The sequence below is a fragment of the Elephas maximus genome, chromosome 3 (assembly GCF_024166365.1).
Source record: "Elephas maximus indicus isolate mEleMax1 chromosome 3, mEleMax1 primary haplotype, whole genome shotgun sequence".
Taxonomy (NCBI): Eukaryota; Metazoa; Chordata; class Mammalia; order Proboscidea; family Elephantidae; genus Elephas; species Elephas maximus.
This window is the reverse complement of record NC_064821.1, coordinates 77,145,029-77,166,126: the sequence shown is the minus strand read 5'-3', so window position 1 is coordinate 77,166,126 and position 21,098 is coordinate 77,145,029.

The window sequence follows — 21,098 nt, the reverse complement described above, 5'->3', positions numbered from 1 at the left end:
TCTCTCTCCTCCCCCTGTGAAATTAGACAAGGTCTGACACCACCACACAATTTTTACAGCAAGTGAGCAAGTGAATGTGTACTGTATTTTTAAGCAAATAAATAACGTGTGCCTTCTAAGTTTGTTTGCCAGCCACGCCTCCCCTCCACTCCACCCCCCCAACCCCCCCCCCCCCACAAGGCACCTTCACAAAAGCAGCCATGCCAATCCTCTTCCATATACCTTTGTGGGGGGAGGGTGTGGCCAGCAAACAAACGCAGAAGGCTTGTGTTATTTGCATAAACATATGGTAAATGGTGAAGGCTAGAAATGGTCCAGTAAAAATGGTCCAGTAGAGAGGCCTATATCAAAAAATCTGGAGAAAGCTCCAGCTTCTCCAGAGTATAGACTTTTGAGTCAGACGGTCCTGGGTTTAAATCCCAGTTTCACAATGTATTAGCTTGGGCAAGTCCTTTTACTTACTGCTGAATGCTGTTATGAGGAGGAAGTTGAATCCTATATGTACATGGTCCTTTGTGTCTGGCACAGAATAAGTCCCCAGCAAGTGCTAGTTCTTCATGCTTCCCACCTCTCCCCCAGCTAAAAGCTACAATGTGATGTGTCCTGTTACCCAGCATGTCTCCTCGCTATCTCTTGAGAGACAATGAACTCAAGATCTCAGGTCAGTTCAAGAGAGGGAAGCAGAGCTGGGACTGAACATGTTTACACATTCTGTCCCTGAGCTACCTGAGGGCAGGGGCTTGGCTCATCCATCTGGGTGCCAGGGCCTGGCACAGAGAATATGCTCGTCAAGGTTTATGAATGGAACTGCACTTCTCGAATGTGTCAATGCTCCCTTGAGGCCAGACCGTGCCGGGGAGAGCCATTTGGACACTGTGCCAGAAGGCCGGGCTCCAGCCACCCGTGCTGCTTGTGACACTCCAACTCTTGTCTGAACGGCTAGTCTCTATTGGGGCTTTGACTCCCCAGTCATTCCTCACACCGCTTTCCACAAGGCCTGGAGCTTAGCAGTCCAGGAGGAGCTTCTTTGCAATTAACTAGGCTGGGGGCTTTCACTCTTCTTTAGCTGGGAAACCGCTTGTTCAAACAAAAACCCCAAGTGAAAGTTGAAGTGGAGCCAGAGGGACCGTGGTGGTTCAGTGGTAGAATTCTCCCCTTCCACGAGGGAGACCTGGGTTCAATCCCCAGCCAACGCGCCTTATGTGCAGCCCCTGCCTATCTGTCAGTGGAGGCTTGTGTATTGCTATGAGGTTAAACAGTTTTCAGTGGATCTTCCAGACTAAGACTAGGAAGAAACGTCTGGCAATCTACTTCCGAAAATCAGCCAGTGAAAACCCTACGGATTGCAACAGTCTGATCCCCACCCAGTCATGGGGATGGTGCAGGAACAGGCAGCATTTTGTTCTGTTGTCGTCGTGGGGTTGCCATGAGTTAGGGGTCAACTTGATGGCGGCTAACAATGACAACAACAAAGTGTAGTTACTCTGGCTGAGGGGGACAGGGACCCACATTGAATGCTACTGAACTAGACCAGCTTGCGAAGGCCAGTGCCTGTGACCCAAATGGAATTTCTGCTTTACCAGCTCCAGCTGGCAGCCTGGCTCTTTTACATTTTTTACTGAGATATAATTCATATGACATAAAATTCACCACTTGAAAGTGCAACCACAACTATCTAGTATTTGCTGAGTGAATCAATATTAGTCGTCGCTACCACTTCTACTACTGATCTCTCAGGCTGTGTCATCTGCATATTGCAGGTTGTTAATGAGTTTTCCTCAATCTTAATGCTGTGTTCTTCTTTATATAGTCCAGGTTCTCGGATTAATCTAAGAAGAATTTTCTAATACTTAGAATGACCCACAGAGAGAAGGGATCTCAGGAAGTAATGAGCTCCAGGCACTAGGAGTGTTCGATCACATTAGGAATGATGAAAATGTAGGATCAGATGATTCTTGTGATCCTGTAGTCTATTAAGTTACGTAAAAAACATTTATTGACTAATGTGTTATTCATTTTTTATTTTAAGCAAATATTTAGTGAGTACTATATCATGTGTCAGACCCTGTGCTAGGTAATGGGAATACAAAGGTGAGTGAGAGCGGTGTTCCTGTCCTTGAGGAGTTCACAGTTTGCAGGTGAGACTGACAATAAAAAACAAAACAGACCAAAACAAAAGGATAAAGGAATCACAAAGTCTGATGAGACTTGTAGAATATGTAAATAAAATGAGATAGAGCACCTGGAAGCGGGAGGCAGTTTTTAAAAAGTAGAAAGGGAGAGCCTCTCCTAATACAGTGACATCTGAGCTGAGAACTTGTGGTTTTAAAATATGGCCATAAACTCTCTGACATTACTCTCAAGAGGTAGTGTCCTCTTCCCTTGAGTACGGGTGGGCTTGTGATGACTTTGACTAATAGAGTATGTGACTTCCAAGGCTAAGTCCTGAAAGACCAGGCAGTTTACACCCTGCTCACTGGAGCACTATCTCTGGCAGCCCTGAGCTACTATGTAAGAAGTCTGACGAGCGTGGTGCAGAACTCAAATTCTAGTAAAAAGACCAGACTTAATGGTCTGACTGAGACTGGAGGGACCCTGGAAGACATGGGCCCCAGACTCTGTCAGCCCAGAGCTAAAACCATTCCTCAAACCAACTCTTCAGACAAAGATTAGGCTGGACTATAAGGCATCAAATGATAACTCATGAAGAGAGTGTTTCTTAGCTCAAGTAGATACATGAGACTAAATGGGCAGCTCCTGTCCAGAGGTGAGATGAGAAGGCAAAAGAGGACAGGAGCTGGTTGAATGAACATGAGAAATCTGGGGTAGAAAGGAGGAGTGTGTTGTCACATTACAAGGAGAGCACCTAGGGTCACATAACAATGTGTGTATAAATTTTTGTATGAGAAACTAACTTGAACTGTAAACTTTCACTTAAAGCACAATAAGATAAATAAATAAAAAAGTGTGACTGCCCTGAGGCCACCTTGCTTCAGAAGTCATGAGTAGATACTCCAGTTGACTATCCCAGCTGGGCCCAGCCTTCTAACTATCCCCGAAAAGGTTCCAGACATATGAGTGAAAAAGCCTCCAGATGATTCCAGCCTTTAGCCATTTGAGTCTTGCCCCAGACATTGAAGAGCAGAAAAAAACCATTATCACTGTCTGAATTTCTGACCCACAGAATCCATGAACACACAAAAAAATGGTTGTTCCTTTATGCCACTAAGTTTTTTATTTTTTAAATGCTGCTAAGTTTTGTGGTGATTTGATACTCAGCAATGGATAACTATAACAGCAACAGTCAAGTTTCTTTTCCTTTCCTTTTCCAATTCTGGATCTCCGTCCTGCAAGTATAAATGAGTGGAAACATGACTTGAATCTTACAAAAAGTAGAAGGAAAAAGGAGGACAATAAAGAGAAAGCAGAGCAGGAGGAGATGGAAAATATGGAGGAAGAGGGTGAGGGAAGGGGAGCATGAAGAGGAAAAGGAAGGGGAGGAAGAGAATTAAATCCTCATGACATCAGGAGAAGGAGGGATGAAGGGAGGACAATTAGATTTTCTTCTTAAACCTATTTTTTTTATAGCCAGTGGGAAATGTTAAAGACAGGGACCTTGTGTCATTCATTTCTGCATCCCCAACTGATGATACAAAAGAGAGAAGGAATTTGATCCTTGAGAAGGCAGGAGAGTGTGGGATCTAGAGCAGATCCAGGGCAAAAAGCAGAGACTGTACCCTGATGCAATCAGACATGTTGCTAGATTCAGTAGCAGGAAGATGAAGGCATAACCATCTGGTTGCTTCTATTTTCACAATTAATTATAAGTTGAGATCATACGAGAATGAGGGGGAGAAGGGAGAGTGTTTTGGAGGTTTGAAAGGAAAGGAAAACATTATATAGGAGAGTAGAGAAACAAAACTGCTAGGGGAATATAGCAGGGTTGCTGGACAGTATTGAGTACCTATTCAGGTTTGTAGTCATATATTTCAGTTGAGACTGCATGTTTGTGTGATTTTCTCCAGCCATGTCCAGCTGCTCAGGTGCAGAAATGGACTACAGACATGAGTTTGGGGGGAGGTGGAATTTTGTGAGCAAGTACAATGAAGAGAAAGAGTGGCAAGGGTGTTAATAATATTTACAAGAGGGTGATTACAATGATGTACCATGGGATCCGGACTGGGAAAGAAAAAAAAAAAAATGAGAACATGAGGAAGGCGGGATAATTGATGAAAAATGATGGTGTCAGTGGATTAGAGGGCTCCGTGAGGTTCTGATCGAACAGTAGGAGATCTACTCATACTATTCCCTTTAGTAGCAGAAAAAAGGAGAAAAATCATGTGAGGAACCCAAGAGATGGTGAAAAGGCACTCAATAAACTCCCACATGCATTCCTATTTAAAACAAATGCACACGTACAACTGTTAGTAAACTGAGACTAGAAGGAAACTTCCTAAATGAGTTAATAAATGTAACTAAGTGAATTAATATATGTAAAGCAGTTTCAACAGTAACTAGCACATAGCAAGCATTATAATAATTTTAGCTATTATTGTAATCATTATCATCTTTCCATAACTTAATAAAAAGTATCTACCAGAAACTAAAGGGAAACATTGTACTTGTAGTAGAGGTTCACTTGAAGGATATACCCACATCATGAATCCCCCACAAATACAAGCTGTAAATTAGTATGTAAATGTTATATCCAGATGAATTCTACTAAAAAAAACTATTTTTTTTAGAATTCTACTAAAAAAAAATTTTTTTTTTAATTCTACTAGTTTATATTAAATACAGATGTACCCTGTTAAGTTGAACATGTTACTGTAATATATGCAGGCTGTGCTACCCATGCAAGCAAGGGGGTATACTGGGTAACTGAAAGTATCTGGGCAGCTCCTTAACTCTTCATGATTCACCTCAGGCAAACTCTTAATATTTTGGCCAGGGTATCTCCATGAACCCAAGGAAGATCATCTGCAGAATATCACCTCCAATATGTCTTGCTGCTTGCCCAATGAAGCATCTCTAAGTAAACAATTTGTTTAGGTAATACATTCCATGCACCTGATAATTGAGGGTCAAGCCACCAAATTTTCTGTTAAAATATATAATGGCAAACTAAAATGAAGAACAGATAAAGCATGCCAATTATCACCTCTGTTCATCAGCATCATATTAGAATACATAACTACTATTGAGAGATAAGAAAAAGAGATGTACCAGTCTTGGAAAAAAGAGATAATACTGTCATTACTCGAAGATAAAAGGTGCTACCAAGAAAATCTAAGTGAACCAACTGAAAAATTATTAGAATGAATAAGAGAGTTAATAAAATGGTTAAATATAAAATTACCATATAAAAATAAATAGCTTTCCTATAGATCAACAATAGCTTACTAGAATATATCATGGAAAAGAATCAATTCACAATAGTTACAAAATCTATGGAAAAAAACAATAAATAAACTTAAGAAATGTGAAGGTCCTATACGAACAGAATTATAAAGTTTTACTCTGAGATGTAAAGAATCAGAATAAAGAAAGACACATGGAAAATCACTTATTTGAAAGATGTCAGTTCTCCCCAAATTAATCTATTTTTGAAAATAAAACCTGGCAGGCTGGCAAAAAATGTGAAAATAAGCAAAAATGTTGGAAAAGGAGGAGGGACTTGCCATATGAGGTATCAATATGTGGTATAAAGCTATAATCAAATAGAATATTGTTGGGCCAAGAATATATGAACATCAGTAGAATAGAGTCCAAAACCAGGTATCTGTCCATATATTTATTGATCTATCTATACATTTATCAGAATTTCATACATGATAAAAATGGCATTTGAAATCAGAGGGGTAAAGAATGGCTATAACAAATGTTGTTGTTGTTTTCCATTCGGAAAAAAATAACATATTTCAACCACTGCTCACACCATATGCAAAAATATTTTGATTAAAATAGATAAACCGTAAAACTAAAGTAATAGTAGAAAATATAGAATATTTCCAAATTTTCATGGTAGGAAAGGCATTCTTAAATAAGACATACAATTCAGAAGCCATAAAGATGAAGACTGATGGATTTAATTACATAAAAAATTGAAACTTTTCTCAATTTGCTGTACTGTGGGGGCTCGCATGTTGCTGTAATGCTGGGAGCTATGCCACCAGTATTCAAATTCTAGCAGTGTCACCCATGGCGGACAGGTTTCAGCTGAGCTTCCAGACACAGTTAGGATGCATTGATCATTACCGGTGATTGGAATGTGAAAGTTGGAAACAAAGAAGAAGGATTGGTAACTGGAAAATATGGCCTTTGTGATAGAAATGATGCTGGAGATTACATGATAGAATTTTGCAAGACCAGTGACTTCTCCACTGCAAATACCTTTTTTCACCACTATAAACGACTATACACATGGACCTTGCCAGATGGAATACACAGGAATCAAATCGACTACATCTGTGGGAAGAGTCGAAAGAAAAGTTCAACGTCATCAGTCAGAACAAGGCCAGGGGCTGACTGCAGTACAGACCATCAATTGCTCATACGCAAGTTCAAGATGAAACTGAAGAAAATTAAAACCAATCTACTAGTGCCAAAGTACATCCTTGAGTATATCCCATCTGAATTTAGAGGCCTTCTCAAAAATAGATTTGACGCATTGAACACTAATGACCGAAGACCAGGCTAGTTGTGGAATGACATCAAGGACATAATACATGAAGAAAGCAAGAGGACATTAAAAGACAGGAAAGAAAGAAAAGACCAAAATGGATGTCAGAAGAGACTCTGAAACTTGTTCTTGAACGTCAAGTAGCTAAAGTTAAAGGATGAAAAAATGAAGTCAAAGAGCTGAATAGAAGATTTCAAAGGGCAGCTTGAGAAGAAAAAGTATTATAATGACATGTGCAAACACCTGGAGATAGATAACCAAAAGGGACAACACACTCAGCATTTCTCAGGCTGAAAGAACTGACGAAAAAATTCAAGCCTCGAGTTGCAATACTGAAGGATTCTACGGGGAAAATATTAAACACAGGAAGCATCAAAAGAAGATGAAAGGAATATGCAGAGTCACTGCACCAAAAAGAATTGGTCGATGTTCAAACATTTCAAGAAGTAGCATATGATCAGGAACTGATGGTACTCATGGAAGAAGTCCAAGCTGCATTGAAGGCAGTGGCAAAAAACGAGGCTCCAGGAATTGACGGAATACCAATTGAGATGTTTCAACAAACGGATGCAGTGCTGGAAGCACTCACTCATCTATGCCAAAAAATTTGGAAGGCAGCTTCCTGCCCAAATGACTGGAAGAGATATATATTTATGCTTACTGCCAAGAAAGGTGATTCAATCGAATGTGAAGATTATTGCACAATGTCATTAATGTCACATGCAAGCAAAATTTTGCTGAAGATCATTCAAAAGTGCCTGCAGCAGTATATCGACAGGGAACTTCCAGAAATTTAAGCCAGATTCGGAAGAGGATGTGGAACTAGGAATATCATTGCTGATGTCAGATGGACCCTGGCTGAAAGCAGAGAATACCAGAAAGATATTTACCTGCATTTTATTGACTATGCAAAAGGCATTTGACTGTGTGGATCATAACAAATTATGGATAACATTGGGAAGAATGGGAATTCCAGAACACTTAATTGTGCTCATAAGGAACTTGTACCTAGATCAAGAGGCAGTTTTTTGAACAAAACAAGGGGATACTGTGTGGTTTTAAGTCAGGAAAGGTGTGCATCGTGGTCTTATCCTTTCACCATACTTACTCAATCTGTATCCTGTGCAAATAATACAAGAAGATGAACTATATGAAAAGAACGTGGCATCAGAATTGGACATAGACTCATTAACAACCTTTGTTACGCAGATGACACAACCTTGCTTGCTGAAAGTGAAGGGGACTTGAAGCACTTACTGCTGAAGATCAAAGACCACAGACTTCAGTATGGATTATACCTCAGCATACGGAAAACAAAAATCCTCACAACTGGACCAATAAGCAACATCAGGATAAATGGACTAAAGATTGAAGTTGTCAAGGATTTCATTTTACTTGGATCCACAATCAACAGCCATGGAAGCAGCGGTCAAGAAATCATATGATGCATCGCATTGGGCAAATCTGCTGCAAAAGACCTCTTTAAAGTGTCGACAAGCAAAGATGTCACTTTGAGGACTACGGTGCACCCGACGCAAGCCATGGTGTTTTCAATCACCTCATATGTATGCAAAAGCTGGACAATGAATAAGGAAGACCAAAGAAGAACTGATGCCTTTGAATTGTGGTGTTGGGGAAGAATATTGAATGAACAAATCTGTCTTAGAACAAGTACAGCCAGAATGCTCCTTAGAGGCAAGTATGGTGAGACTACATCTCACATATTTTGGACATCTCACATACTTTAAATCAGTCCCCGGAGAAAGACATCATGCTTGGTAAAGTAGAGGGTCAGCGAAAAAGAGGAAGACCTTCAACGAGATGGATTGACTCAGTGGCTGCAACAATGGGCTCAAGCATAACAACAAATGATCATGAGGATGCCGCAGGACTGGGCAGTGTTTTCATTCTGTTGTTCATAGGGTCACCATGAGCTGGAACCTACTTGATGACACCTAACAACAATGCAACAATTGAAATGTGTGAGGTACATCTACATGTATTACTGCCATGGAAGAATCTCTAAAATCATGGTTAAGGTAAAAAAATATCCAGTTGTAGAATAATATGTACCATATGAACTCATGGATACAAAATATGGCATATACTTGTATCTGCACAACTATATACACATAGAAAAAGGTCAGGGGCTACACACATAAAGTATTCATAGTGGTTACCTCTGATGAGGAAAATGGGAGGCAGCTAAAGGGGACTATACGTGTTATTCTGTATACACCTGTTTTCACAGAATGTTTAAAATGGAGGTAATGTACTCATCTAGTATTTGCATAAAAATAAAATAGTTATAAAAAGTAATATAGAAGTTTGGAAAATAAAGAGAAAACAATTTCTCACCTAAACACCAGATCAGCAATGTCACCAAAGTAGTTCAAGCACATTGTTTCAGTGCTCCATACCTCCACATCCCAGAGTCTTACTCCCCAAAGGCAACCATTTTCAACTCCTTTAGATGTTTCTTTGGATATCTAACGTCATATTTTAAAATAATGTGTTTATAATATTGCTTAATTTATCACGAACACTAATGACTATTGTAAAAACCCAACCCATTGCTGTAGAGTTGACTCCAACACACAGCCATCCTGTAAGGACAGAGTAGAACTGCCCCATAGGGTTTCTAAGGAGCATCTGGTGGACTAGAACTGCTGACTTTTTGGTTAGCAGCCATACTTCTTAACCACTACACCACCAGGGTTTCCATGACATGAATTTAATTTATCTACCTTTTCCCTCCTTCCGTTCTCTCATTACATTTGTTAAATTTTTGCCCTACTTCTTAACTACCTACTATGATTACCTACTGTTATGGATTGAACTGTGTCCCCCAAAAATGTGTGTCAACTTGGCTAGGCCATGATTCCCAGTATTGTGTGATTGTCTACCATTTTGTAATCTGCTGTGATTTTCCTGTGTGTTGTAAATCCTACCTCTATGATGTTAATGAGGCAGGATTAGAGGCAGTCACGTTAATGAGGCAGGACTCAACCTAGAAGATCAGGTCGTGTTTTAAGTCAATCTCTTTTGAGATACAAAAGAGAGAAGTGAGCAAAGAGACTTGGGGACCTCACACTACCAAGAAACAAGAGCAAGGAGAATGGCATGTCCTCTGGACCCGGGATCCCTGCTCTGAGAAGCCCCTCAATGGGGAAGATTGTTGACAAAAACTTTCCCCCACAGCTGACAGAGACAGAAAGCCTTCCCCTGGAGCTGGCACCCTGAAGTCAGACTTCCAACCTCCTAGACTGTGAGAGAGTGTATTTCTCTTTGTTAAAGACATCCACTTGTGGTATTTCTGTTATAGCAGCACTAGATAACTAAGACATCTTCTTACTGTGATTTATGGAGTCCTGGGTGCTGCAAATATTTAAACACTCAACTACTAACTGGAAGGTTGGCAGTTTGAATCCACTCAGAGGCACCTCAGAATAAAGGCCTAGTAATCTGCTTCTGGAAACCCTGGTGGCGTAGTGGTTAAGTGCTATGGCTGCTAGCCAAAGGATTGGCAGTTCGAATCTACCAGGTGCTCCTTGGAAACTCTATGGGGCAGTTTTACTCTGTCCTATTGGGTTGCTACGAGTCAGAATCAACTCAACAGCACTGGGTTTGGTTTGGTTTTTGGTGAATCTGCTTCTGAAAGGTCACAGCCTTGAAAATCCTATGGAGTGCAGTTCTATTCTGCAACACATGGGGTCACCATGAGTTGGAATCAACTTGAGGGCATCTGATTTGGGGTTTTTTTGGTTAGTATGATTATACTGATAGTTGCTATGAATAGGAATTGACTCAATGGCACACAATACAACTTCCTTTCTTGTTTACGTTTTTGTTCTTCTTAGAGTTAATAATTACCGTGTTTTTCGTTTGCAAAGTTTTCAGTGTGACTATTTCTTGTTCCTCCCAACTGTTCAACATATTACAAAATATCTCTTAATACTACTTCCTCTTGGTCAAGTACATCACATAATTGATCAATTCAATTCTTTTCTAGGAAACATCTTCCTTGGAGGTCTGTCTTCCTGCCCCAGTCTGGATTTGCTGCCTAGGCCTGCCACACAGTGGTTGTTCTGGGACTTTCCTTCCCCTTCTCCTGCACTGGGCTTGTGTTTAATAAATCTCACACTTCCTCTTTCTAGGATTATTCCCTTATTTAGGTGGAAGACATCCTTCAGGAGCTTCCTGAAAAAAAGTACAAGGGAGATAAATTTTTTATTTATGCATTTCAAGTCTGAAAATGTCTTATTCCATTCTCACACTTGACCAAAAGTTGGTTGGATATAGAATTAGACATAATTTTCCTTCAGAATGTTGAAGACATTGCTTCATTGTTTTCCAGTGTTGTTGCTGAGAAAACTGATTCTATTCTGATTCTTGATCCTTTGTATGTGACCTGTTTTTCTCTCTGGATCTTTTTATAGAATGTTCTCCTTATCCTTGGCATTCTAGAGTTTCAAAATAATATACCTGGATGTGGCTTTTTTTTTTTTTTTATCATTCGCTCAAGGAAATCTCAATATTCTAAAAACCCTGTTCTTAAATTCTGAAATCTTTCTTGTCTTATTTCTTTGATAATTTCTCTTCCTTTTTTCTCTTTTTTCCCCCTTTTGATCTTCTGTTGAGCTTGCTAGACTGATCCTCAACTTTTTGTACCTTTTCTATATCCTTTTGTTCTGTTCTCTGGGAGGTTCCTTCTACTGTACTTTCCAACACTTCTACTGAATTTAAAAAATTCTAGCCACCACATTTTTAACTTCTAAGAGCTCTTTTATAGTTTCCTGTACTTGTTTTATTGATGTAATATCTTCTTTTACTTACAAGGATCTCAACTTAACGTTTTATTCTGCTTCTTGCGCTGATTATGTTTTCCCTGATTTCCTTTTGGCGGGTGATCTGTTTTTAATTTTGAGGGCTTTTCTTCAATGTCTGGTAATCCTTGATTATTCATTTAAATTTTAGAGTGTGGCATTAAAAAGTTGACTAAAATTTTTGTGTATAAAGGCATGGCTTATTTTCTGGTAAGCTTCATGCATAAGGTGACCTGTTTGAATTTTTCCGTTAAAGGATTCCAAACTATTTGAGGTTATAGACTTTCTCATGGTCTCGTCAGTTTCCCTAGGGAAGACCCCACGATTTCCAAACTGGGAGATACAAACTTGGCTGCTAGTATTCTCAGAGTTGAGTAGAGGAGGAGGGCTGAAGGTATCACCATTCAGTACACACCCTTTCACTTAATTGTGTTTGAGCATAGTTCATCACAGAATTGCAAATAACATCAAAGAAGACCATGGACTGGAACAGACTGAGCAAGGAGTGATGAAAGGAGGTAATAATTGGGGCTTTGTAGAACTTGGGATTTCACTCTGAATTAGTTGAGAAACCACTAGAGGGTTCTGAACAGGAGTAACATAAACTTAGTTGAGTTTTAAAAGGATCACAATAGATTATAGGGGGTGGGAACAAGAATGGAAGCAGGGAGACCGAGTAGTAAGCTATTGACCAAGTAGCAGTGATTCAGTGCAGGCTATTGAATGTTGATGGTGGCCTGAGTGAAGGTGATACCTGTGGATTCTGAACTTGTTTGAAAGGTAGAACCGACAGAATTTGCTGATCCACTGGATATAGAGTGTGAGAAAAAGAAAAGCCTTAAGGATAATTCCCAAAGTTTCGGAGCTGTCAGTACCCCTGGTATTTGCATCTCTGTGCCTGAGGGCTTTCCCAGAAGTGTGAAAAGAGAGTCACTCTTACAGTGCCCACAGCCAACTGAAAGTGCTGGGAAATTAACACCTGTAGGGGCAGCCCTGATCAAAACATCAGCAGTTCTAACCCACCAGCTGCTCCATGGGAGAAAGGTGTGCAGTTTGCTTCTGTAAAGATTATAGCCTTGGTCTCATAGAATCAAATGAGAGTGAAAACACATTCTTCCAGAACCTTTGAGACACAGCAAAAGCAGTGCTCAGAGGTCAACTTATAGCAATAAATGCATACATCCGAAAAGGAAAAAGGGCCAGAATCAAAACATTAACCATACAACACAAATAAATAGAAAGACAGCAGCAAAAGAAGCCCTTGGGAACCAGAAGAAAGGAAAAAATAAAAATTTGAACAGAAATAAATGAAATAGAGAACAGAAAAACAGTTGAAAGAGTCAACAAGCCAAAAGCTGGTTCTTTGAAAAGATCAACAAAATTGATAAACCATTAGTCAAACTGATGAAAGAAAAACTGGAGAAAGAAATAACTTAAATAAGAAATGAGATGAGTGCTATCACAACAGTCCCAACTGAAATTAAAAGAATCATAACAAAATACAATGAAAAATTGTACTCCAAAAATTTGAAAACCTATAGGAAATGGACAAATTTCTAGAAACAATGCCTACCTAAACTAACACAAACTGAGGTAGAAAAACTAAATAAACCTATAACAAAAGAGATGGAAAAGGTAATTAAAAAAACTCCTAACAAAAAAGAAGCCCTGGCCCTGAGTGCTTCACTGAAGAATTCTACCAAACTTTCAGAGAAGAGTTAACACCACTACTACTAAAGGTATTTCAGAGCATAGAAAAGGATGGAATACTCCCAAACTCATTCTATGAAACCAGCATAGCCCTGATACCAAAACCAGGTAAAGACACCACAAAAAAAGAAAATTGCAGACCAATATGAACATAGATGCAAAAATCCTCAATAAAATTCTAGCCAGTAGAATTCAACAACATATCAAAAAGATAATTCACCATGACCAAGTGGGATTCATACCAGGTATGCAGGCACAGTTCAACATTGGAAAAAAATCAACGTAATCAATCACATAAATAAAAAAAAAGACAAGAACCACGTGATCTTATCTATTGATGCAGAAAAGGCATTTGACAAAGTCCAACACCCATTCATGATAAAAACTCTCAGCAAAATAGGAACAGAAGGGAAATTCCTCAACATAATAAAGGGCATTTACACAAAGCCAAAAGCCAACACCATCCTAAATGAAGAGTCTGAAAGTACCCCCTTGAGAATGGGAACCAGACAAGAATGCCCTTTATCACCACTCTTTTCTTTTTATTCAGCATTGTGCTGGAGGTCCCAGGCAGAGCAATTAGGCTAGAAAAAGAAATAAAGGGCATCCAGATTGGTATGGAAGAAGTAAAAGTATCACTATTTGCAGATAATATGGTCTTATGCACAGAAAACCCTAAAGAATCCACAAGGAAACCACTGGAACTAACAGAAGAGTTCAGCAAAGTATCAGGAAACGAGATAAACATATAAAAATCAGCTGGATTCCTCTACACCAACAAAGAGAAGTTTGAAGCGGAAATTACAAAATCAATACCATTTACAATACCCCCCAAGAAGATAAAATACTTAGGAATAAATCTAACCAGAAATGTAAAAGACCTATACAAAGAAAACTACAAGACACTACTGCAAGAAACCAAAAGAGACCTACATAAGTGGAAAAATGTACCTTGCTCATGAATCGGAAGACTCGATATTGTGAAAATGTAAATTGTACCCAAAGTGATCTACAGATAAAATGCAATCCTGATCCAAATTCTAATGACATTTTTTAATGAAATGGAGAAACTAATCACCAACTTCATACAGAAAGGGAAGAGGCTCTGGATAAGAAAAGCATTACTGAAGAAGAACCAAGTGGGAGACCTCACACGACCTGATTTTAGAACCTATTATGCTGCTGCAGCAGTCAAAACAGCCTGGTAGTGGTACAACAACAGACACATAGACCAACTGAACAGAATTGAGAATCCAGATGTAAATTCATCCAACTATGAGCAGCTGATATTTGACAAAGGACCAAAGTTCGTTAAATGTGGAAAAAATAATTTCTTTAACAAACAGTGCTGGCATAACTGGATATCCATCTGCAAAAAAATGAAACAAGAGCCATACCTCACACCATGGGCAAAAACTAACTCAAGATGGATCAAAGCCCTAGATATAAAATCTAAAACGATAAAGATCATAGAAGAAAAAATAGGGACAGTGCTTGTTGTTGTTGTGTGCTGTCAAGTCAGTTCCGACACATAGCAAACCTATAGATAGAGTAGAACTGCCCTATAGCGTTTCCAAGGAGCAGCTGGTGGATTTGAACTGCCAACCTTTGGTAAGCAGCCATGCTCTTAACCATTGCGCCACCAGGGTTCCACGGACAATGTTAGGAGCCCTAATACATGGCATAAACAGAATACAAACCATAACTAACGATGAGCAAAACACCAGAAGAGAAACTAGATAACTGGGAGCTCCTAAAAATCAAACACTTAACATTCATCAAAAGACTTTACGAAAAGAGTAAAAAGACAACCTACAGACTGGGAAAAAATTTTTGGCTACGACATAGCCATTAAGGGTCCAGTCTCTAAAATCTACAAAATAGTAAACACCTCAATTTAAAAATGTGCAAAGGGTCTGAACAGACACCTCACCAAAGAAGACATTCAGGCAGCTAACAGATACATGAGGAAATGCTCACCATCATTAGCCATAAGAGAAATGCAAATCAAAACTACAATGAGATACCATCTCACCCCAACAAGGCTAGCACTAATCAAAAAAACACAAAATAATAAATGTTGGAGAGGTTGTGGAGAGATTGGAAAAGATAGACACTGCTGGTGAGAATGTAAAATGGTGCAACCACTTTGGAAATGAATTTGGTGCTTCCTTAAAAAGCTAGAAACAGAAGTACCATGCGATCCAACAATCCCACACCTTGGAATATATCCTAGAGAAATAAGAGCCATCACAAAAGTAGGCATATGCGCACCCATGTTCATTGCAGCACTGATCACAATAGCAAATAGTTGGAAACAACCTACGTGCCTGTCCACAGACGAATGGATAAACAAACTGTGGTACATATACACAATGGAATACTATGCAATGATAAAGGACAATGATAAATCCATGAAACATCTCACGACATGGATGAATCTGGAAGGTATTATGCTGAGTGAAATTAGTCAGTCACAAAAGATAAATATTGTATGAGACCGCTATTATAAGAACTCAAGAAAAGGTTTAAACACAGAAGAAAACATCCTTTAATAGTTATGAGGATGGGGAGGGAAGGAGAGGGGAATTCACTAACTAGATAGTAGACAAGAATCATCTTAGGTGAAGGGAAGGACAACACATAATACAGGGGAAGTCAGCACAACTGGACTAAACCAAAAGCTTAGAAGTTTCCTAAATACAACCAAACACTTTGAGGGACAGAGTAGCAGGGGTGGGGGTCTAAGGACCATTATTTTGGGGGACATCTAGGTTAACTGGCATAACAAAGTTTATTAAGAAAATGTTCTGTATCCCATTTTGGCGAGTGGCACTGGGGGGTCTTAAAAGCTTGCAAGCAGCCATATAAGATGCATCAATTGGTCCCAGCCCACATGGAGCAAAGGAGAATGAAGAACACCAATGACACAAGGAAAGTATTAGCCCAAAAGGGCCACATAAACTAGAGACTCCATCAGCCTGAGACCCGAAGAACTAGATGGTTCCTGGCTACCATCAATGACTGCCCTGACAGGGAACACAACAGAGAGTACCTGATGGAGCAGTAGAAAAGTGTGGAGCAGAACTCAAATTCTAGTAAAAAGACCAGACTTAGTGGCCTGACTGAGATTGGGGGACCCTCGAAGCCATGTCCCCCAGATGCTCTGTTAACCCAGAACTAAAACCATTCCCGAAGCCCACTCTTCAGACAAAGATTGGATTGGACCAAAGAACATAAAATAATACTCCGGAAGAGCGTGCTTCTTAGTTCAAACAGATACAGGAGATCAAATGGGCAGCTTCTGGCCAGAGGCAGGATGAGAAGGCAGGAAGGGACAGGAGCTGGTTGAATGGGCATGGGAAACCAGGTGTGGAAAGGGGGAGTGTCCTGTCACATTACAGGGATTGCAACTAGTGTCACACAACAATATGTGTATAAATCTTTGTATGAGAAATTAACTTGAGTGGTAAACTTTCACCTAAAGCACAATAAAATAAATAAATAACAAAAACAACATTAAAAAATGTTAATTTTTTCACTAATTCGCTATTAGTTGGAATTGACTATGAGTTGGGCTTAGTTTTTTTAGTTTTAGGGGCAGCCCCTAGAGTCCCTGGGTGGTACAATCAGTTAACATGCTCAGCTGCTAACTGAACGGTTGGAGATTTGAGTCTACCCAGAGGCACTTTGGGAGAAAGGCCTGGCAATCCACTTCTGAAAAATCAGCCATTGAAAACCCTCTGATACACAAGGGGTCACCAATGAGTCAGAATCAGCTTGACGGCAACTGTTTTTGTTTTTGTTTTTTTTTTTAGCAGCAGCCTTCAGCCAGTGATTCTCCCTTACCCTTCAAGTGGAATAATTCTGAGGCATGTGCCTTAACATTGTTTCTCAGGGTTTCCCTGCAGAATTAAGCCTCAGTCAATCAGTGGTAAACAAGTTGGTCCCTGTTAGTGGTCCCTGCTTCTCTAAAATAAACTACTTGTACTTGAATCCTTGTTTTAGGGTCTGTTTCTAGGGAAACCCAAACTAATACACAAGATTGTTGGCTTGAGCAACTGGAAAGACGTTTATTAATATTTATTTATTAATAAATTGATATTTAATCTGCCTTGAGCATTGTTGTCTTTTGAGAACTATCTATATGAGATCAAACAGCTTGAAAGATGAGATAGGAAACTTAGAAGGCAGTGAGTTTATGAAATGGGGGAGGAACAATTTGGAAAAGGAGGGTGAGAATGGTCTCACAACTTGAAGAACGTAACCAATGTCACTGAATTGTACATGTATACCCACCCACCACTGCCACCAAGTCGATTCTGACTCACAGCAACCCTATAGCAACCGTTCTGCTGAGTATATTTTCAACGACAATGATTTATTTCAAGGAAATGGCTCATGTGGTTGTAACGGCTGGCAAGTTCCAAGTCTGATCAGGTGGCAGGGTGGAGGCTTCTCTTGACTCACATAGTTGCCAGTGGTTGATGAACCCAAGGTCAGAGGGCCAGAGGGCAGGCTGATGTATACCAAGATCGGCAGGGAATACAGCATGCCGCTTGTTCAAGTCCCAAGAACCGGAAGTCAGATGATGATGAGCCAGATGCAGGATCCAGAGTGAGCAAAAGCCAACAAACTTTGGCAGAACACCCATATATATTGGATGCAAGCCACATGCCTGAGGAAACTCCCCTTAAACTGATCACATCAGGCTATATCATCGAGATGACTATATTATATCACAGAATGGAGGATAACTACAACATTACATAACTTTTAAACTACATCATTACACAACTAACTGCCAACCACTGAGAATCACGGCCCAACCAAGTTGACACACAATCTTAACCATCACAAACAACAACAAAAACAAATAAAATAAATTTTAAAAATAAATAAATTGACTTTTATCAAGATGGAGAAAACTGGTAGGTGTAGATTCTTGGGGGGGAATATCAGTAGTACATTCTTTAACACATTAGTTTTGAGGTACCTATTAGGTCACCAAGTGGACAGGTGGAGTAGGCATATATAGTCTGGAGTCAGGGAAGAGATCTGATGTAGAGATATGCATTTGAGAGTCAACAGCATATCGTTGTTCTCAGTTGCCGTAAAGTCGATTCCAACTCATGGTGACCCTGTGTGTGCAAGTAGAACTGCTCTATAGGGTTTTCAAAACCGTGACATTTCAGAGACAGATCTCCAGGCCTGTCTTCCAAGGTGCCTCTGGGAGGAATTGAACCACCAACCTTCTGGCTCAGAGTTGAGTACTTAACTGTTTGCACCACCCAAGGTACCCAATGTTGTTGTGTGCCATCGAGTTGATTTAGACTAATAGTGAACCTATAGGACAGAGTAGAACTGCCCCATAGGGTTTCCAAGGCTGTAATCCTTATAATCCTTATGGAAGCAGATTGCCACATCTTTCTCCCACACACCAGCTGGTGGGTTCAAACTTCCGATCTTTCGGTTAGCAGCCAAGCGCTTAACCGTTGCACCACCAGGGCTCCTTAGTGTACCCAATAGCATAGATAATATTTAAAGCCATGAGGGAAGAGATCCTGGTATTGAGTTCTAGGCACTATAACATTTAAAGATCGAGGAAATGAGGAAGATGCAGCAAAGAGATTGAGAAGGAATAATCAGTGACACAGGAGGAAAAAAAAGACTATGAGAAATCCCAGACACTAAGTGAGGCAAGTGTTTGTTTTTTCTTAAGTCCCTTTTCTTTTTGTTTGTTTTAATCTCTGTTGTTTATTTTTCAGGCTTTCCTCAAATATCTGGCTATCCCCCCCCCTTTTTTTTTTTTTGTCCATTTACATCTAAGAGCCAGGTATTAAAAAGTTGATTGGAATTCTGTATCTCTGGGAGGGGCTTGTCAGTCAGCAGATTTTCATAATAGAAGCTCTAACTTTAGGTCATTTGTCTGGGCTTGTTTTGTTTTTTCAGAGAAGAATTCTCCATTTTCACACCTCGAAAGGGAGTAGCCTAGCCACCAGCACAAGCAACCTGTGGGGGCTGGGCTGGGAGTAGACAGAGGAGTGTATGGTCTCATCCTTCAGTAGGTAGACTTCCAATGAATCTGCCTTATTCCAGTATAAGGTACCTCTCTGCTTCAGTTGCCCCATAGACTTAAACTTCCAGACTTCTGCCAGGAAAGGGTAATCGTGACATGTGCAAGATTGTGGGAAAACCTGAAGGCTAACTGATTCTTGCAGAGACTTTAACTAATCCTCTTGTCTTCAAGCTATTTATCTCCCTGCATGTTTCCTTCTGTGTTCTTGGGTCCTCTAATGCTTGAGCTTAGTTGGAGTTCTGTGGCAGGATATGGCTTGCTTTGCATTAGCACCACCTCTGCAGATGCTTGGTATGCATCTTTCTCAGTTCTGCTAATTCCTTCATTTGGCTTTCCATCTTCTCATACTCTGATGTTTCTTCTCCCACTCTCTTTATCCTTGTGGGTTTAATCTGGTTTTATTCATTTACTCTCATCTTTGTGGTGTTTCAGGAAGGAGAAGAGATAAACATATATGTTCAAATTGCCATTCCCCCCTCCTGATCCCACCCATCAACATTATTTTGAAATTATCAGATGTATAGCAGTTTACTGGGTTCTGGGACCAGAATTTCATGACAGCTATGAGTTCTGCCATGTAGAAGCCACATACCTTAGAATTCTAGGGGCCTCTGGTCTTCCAGAGTATCCTTCCTTTTCTTTTTCCCCGAGGCTAGAACTGGGCCAGAAGTATATCTGCTTGGTCCATCCATCCAGTTTCCATCTACCTGACTGTGAAGGCATTTACTACTTCCGCAGGAGCCAACTTAGGTTGACTTCTCCCTGTTACCAAGCCTTCTGTGTCCAGGAGATCCACACTGTAGAAATATATGCACAACCATATAAAGTCCTTAAAATGACAATAGTTATGAATAGGATCTCCAAGCTATTTGGAGCAAATACTTGCAAACTTTGGGCTGAGAGTACGTGTGTGAAGTGAGTGAGGGTAATTTGGGCAGCAAATGTTAATTTATATGATTGTTCACACATCCCGATGCTTCTGAATTGGCTGAGTTGGTGCTAATAACAATATAAAACATTTTCATAATGTTTGTTATAAGCCAGTGCTACTCTAAGTGCTTGTGATGGTTAAGATTGTGTGTCAACTTGGCTGGGCCATGATTCTCAGTGTTTATATGTGATTGCTCCCATGATCTGTGAGTCTGCCATGAGTAGCCAATCAGTTTCCTTGCAGGTGTGGCCTGCATCTAAATATAGACAAATGTTTTTGTTTTTTTGCTTGCTCTGGATCCTGCAGCTGCCTCCTGTTCACCTGACCTCTGGTTCTTGGGACCTGAGCTATCAGCTTATCTGCTGATCTTTGAATTCATCGATCTTCACAGCCTGTAAGCGGGAGCCCTGCTCTCCAACCTGCCAATCCTGGGTTCACCAGCCCCTGTGGCTACATGAATCAAGAGAAGCCTCTATCCTGATCCACAGATTTGGGACGTTCCAGCCGCTACAATTGCGTGAGCTGTTTCCTTGATATAAATCTCTCTCTGTATATATTTATACCCTTTACCAGTTTTGCTTCTCTAGAGAACCCAGCCTAAGACAGTGCTTATATATTAACTTATAAAATATATAATTAAATATTAACTATATAATCCTCAACAATCAGATGAAGCAGATACTGCCATTATGACCAATTCATCACAAAGCACAAAGGAGTTAAATACAAGCCCAAGGTGAAGGGAATTTAATCTAGACATTCTAACTCCAGAGCCCATATGCTTAACCACGAGGTTATGCTGCCTTTCTTCTTGGAGTTAGATCATATTTTGCTTTCTGTAATTCATAAGATTTTAAGAGACCAACTCTC